General features: G+C 48.5%; 1 protein-coding gene across 2 annotated transcripts in view; it reads right to left on the bottom strand.

The window, feature by feature from the left end:
* The window catches only part of LOC102241444 (neuroligin-4, X-linked), a 113776-nt gene that overhangs the window by 76936 nt on the left and 32650 nt on the right, over positions 1 to 4190 (bottom strand). The window lies entirely within an intron of this gene.

The raw sequence follows: 4190 nt of genomic DNA, 5'->3' as shown, positions 1-4190 counted from the left end.
CCCCTACTGGGGATCGAGCCCACAACCCCGGCATGTGCCCTTGACCGGGAATCGAACCCGGGACCCTTCAGTCTGCAGGCCGACGCTCTATCCACTGAGCCACACCAGCCAGGGCCGTGAATGCATCTTAAATCAATATCTGAGACATGGCGATCACTAGGATATCGGCAAAAAAAAATCTGTACTAATAATAAAGGAATATGCAAATTGTCCAGGATGCTGGCAGGTAACGACCAATCAGGGCAGGGGCAGGGCCGCGGTGGAGAGCTCTCAGGACGCCTGCGCCAGGGGTTCCAAGACGTGCGGAGAGGAAGGGAGAGCAGATGAGCAATTAGGGGGTCAGGCCAGGAGGGGGGGCAGTTCGAAGGATCAGGCTGGCAGGGGAGCTGTTAGAGGCATCAGGCAGGCGGGCAGATGAGCAGTTAGGAGCCAGTGGTTCCGGGTTGCGAGAGGGATCCCAGATTGGAGAGGGTGCAGGCCGGGCTGAGGGACTCGCCCCCCTCCACCCCCAGTGCATGAATTTTGTGCACCAGGCCTCTAGTAATAATAATAATAACAATCGATCGTAAGGAATCGCCTATTAAAAATAATATATTGCCAATGTTGCTCTTGCATTGCATCATGCTCTCCCACTGTGGAAAGCCTTTAATAAAAAAAGGAATATTTAAGAGTCTGCCAGCGTCCATTCTTGGAAAGGCTGCGTTTCCAAGCTGCTAGAAGGAGAAGCATTTAAGGGCGGGTCTGGTGAGCATACAGCGTGTCTTTCCCTAAATACACGCTCACGGGAGACGGGGACCCCCTCTAAGGCCACGGAAGCGAGAACAGGACATATAAACCATCTTTAATCATATTAGAGAGGATTATATCAGTGACACGGATGCTATTCGTGGCTCTAACAGGCCCCGCCCCTGGGGTGAGTTGAGACACATCCCTGTGAAAATTGGGAATAAAGTTATTCACCTTGAAATGCAAAAGTGAAGAATGTTTGAAACGCAAGACGTCTGATACCAGAAACGCCTCGAGCTGACACATATCGATGAGCTCGTGCGACAAAAATTGAGTTGCCCCTGGTGAGATGAATAAAGTATGATTCTAATGTGACCAAAAAAAAAACAAACCACAAAATAAAAAAAAACACTACAATCATCAATACAAGTGATATTCACGAATTTCTCTTCCCTGACATGGCATTGCTCCTGCAAGGGAGAGGATGTCGGCCCCATTCTTAAGTTTTCCAGACTAGCAGGACAGATAAGTAACAAAATGATAAAAAAAATTTGTAGAACCCTAAAAAAAAAAAGCATATGAAATATTTATTTATTGACTTTATTTTCGTGGCTGAAAGTATTACATATGTCTCCTTTGTCCCCGATGGACCCCAACCCATATGAAATATTTTATTTTGGGGGGATTTATTTTGTTAATTTTCACCTGGAGATTTTTTTTTTCAGTCATTTTTTTTAGAGAGAGTGCAAGGAGCAGGGAGAGAGAGAGAGAGAGAGAGAGACATCGATGTGAGAGAGACTCATCGATGGGTTGCCTCCCTCTCGCGCTCCCACTAGGGCCCGGGATCGAGCCTGCAACCTGGGTACCCGCCGGTGGCTGGACTCGAACCCGGGACCCTTCGGTCTGCAGGTTCACGCTCTAGCCACTGAGCCAAACCAGCCAGCGAGGTTTTGGAAACAAAGCTATGACAACTGCTAACGAGCTACAGGGCTTGTCCTTATAAATCGGACCGTTTCCCCAATGTTCACGCAGGATTGTTAACAGTATTCTTCCTCCCACTCACTAGGAATTTTCCATAAACTTGGGCCGAGAAATCCTGTCTTTCAGAGAAAATTTCGAGATATATATGCACCAGAAACACGGCGTTGAATCCTAGCTCGAAACAAGAACAGCGAAGCTTTTATAAGCGAGTAAGGAGCCGTGAGAGACCAAAAGCTTCATGTTTTCATCATAATTAAAAAGGTAATAATTGCCCTGACCGGTGTGGCTCAGTGGATAGAGCGTCGGCCTGCGGACTGAAGGGTCCCGGGTTCGATTCCGGTCAAGGGCATGTACCTTGGTTGCGGGCACACCCCCAGTGGGGGGTGTGCAGGAGGCAGCTGATCAATGTTTCTCTCTCATCGATGTTTCTAACTCTATCCCTCTCCCTTCTTTCCTCTCTGTAAAAAATCAATAAAATATATATTTTTTAAAAAAGGTAATAATTGATGCCGGGAGATGGCTTCGTGGTCTGTTTGGATTATTTCTATACTAGAAGCTCGATGCACGAAATTCGTGCATTGGAGGGAGGGGGGACCTCAGCCCAGATTGCAAGAGGGCACAGGCCGGGGGACCCCACTGGTGCACGGTCGGGGCCAGAGAGGGACGCGGGAGGTTGGCCAGCCGGGGAGGGACCGTGGGAGGGAGGGCTCCAGGGCGTGTCCGGCCCATCTCGGTCCAGCCCGTCTCGCTCAGTCCCGATCGGCCGGACCCCAGCAGCAAGCTAACCTACCGGTCGGAGCATCTGCCCCCTGGTGGTCAGTGCACGTCATAGCTACTGGTCAACCAGTCACTGTCTGCCCCCTGGTGGTCAGTGCACGTCATAGCGAGCGGTTGAGCGGCCTTAGCATATCACTAGCACATTACGCTTTGATTGGTTGAACGGACGACCGGACACATAGCCTATTAGGCTTTTATTATAGAGGATCCTGGACCATTGGTGGTGGTGGGTGGGGAAAAGGTATCCATTTAAGATAAACTTAAAAATAAAGTCTCTATAACAATAGTAAAATGAAGGCCCAATTTTTATTGTTATTCTTTGGGTTGATCCTCACCGAATGATATTTCTTCCACCGATTTTATTTTTTTTGGAGAGAGAGAATGGAAGAAAAGGGGTTAGATGGAGAGAGAGAAACATCGATGTGAGATGGGTTGGTGGCCTCCACCACTCACCCTGCCCAGGGCCTGGGATCGAACCTGGAACCCAGGTGGGTGCCCTTGACCGGGAATCGAACCAGAGATCCTTAGATGCAGGGGCCATTGCTCTAACCACTGAGCTTGCTGGCCAGGGCGAAATGTGGGTCTAGAACAAAAATCTAAAAGCAAAAAAAACCCCACAAACATATGTGTCCAATAGAAGAATTGCTCTTTGCATGACGAGGGCTGAGCTAAGAGGCAGCCAAATTAAAAACATTATCCCGAGCTGCTTTGCCTCACTGGATAGGACATCAGCCTGTGGATGGAAGGGTCCCGGGTTCGATTTCCAGTCAAGGGCACATGCCCAGGTTGTGGGCTCCATCCCAGTAGGGGGCATGGAGGAGGCGGCCGATCAATGATTTTGTCTCTCTCTCCCTCTCCCTTCCTCTATGAAATCAATACAAAAACTATTTTTTAAAATCAAATCAAATCAAATTAGGATCAGTTGGAGTTAGAGGAAAGATTTACGGTGGATTTTAGCAATGTTCTCTACGGCGAAATGGTGCCCGGATGACCTATGCCGTCGACCTATGTTCGAGGAGCGTCATTGTGCACAAACAGAATAAAAGGGAATGTTCTGAGCCAGCACAATATCTCACGCATTGATAACGGGAGAAAACGAAGCCACCGCCCACACCCTCACGGGAACAGAATATTCCAGAGCAGCAAAATCCCCCAGGGCGAGACGACTGGAGGAAGTTGGTCATTAATATACAAGACATTGATCGTAAATTAGGAAAAGGAAGAGAGGGAATAAAAAAAAAAAACCAAAAAACTGAAATAATGGCTCAGCATTTGTGTCTCTAGAGCAGCGGCTCTCAACCTGTGGGTCGCGGCCCCTTTGGGGGTCGAACGACCCTTTCACAGGGGGTCGCCTGAGACCGTCGGAAAACACATCTATAATTACATGTCGTTTTTGTGATGAATCACTGTGCTTTTATTATGTTCAATTTGTAACCATGAAATTGGGGGTCACCACAACATGAGGAACTGTATTCGAGGGTCGCGGCGTGAGGAAGGTTGAGAACCGCTGCTTTAGAGAAATATCTGGAATTAATGAATAGCATCAGCAGTCCCTTGAAGTGTAAATAACAGAGCGAGAAAAACAGCTTCATCCGTAGACCCATACACCGTTCAGTTGACTGTCTGCCCCCTGGTGGTCAGTGCACATCATAGCGACCAGTCGACTGTCTGCCCCCTGGTGGTCAGTGCACGTCATAATGAGTGGT

Source organism: Myotis brandtii, unplaced genomic scaffold, assembly GCF_000412655.1.
Source record: "Myotis brandtii unplaced genomic scaffold, ASM41265v1 scaffold2609, whole genome shotgun sequence".
Lineage (NCBI taxonomy): Eukaryota > Metazoa > Chordata > Mammalia > Chiroptera > Vespertilionidae > Myotis > Myotis brandtii.
Note: the sequence above shows the minus strand (reverse complement) of the source record. Positions and strands in the feature narration are given on the sequence as shown.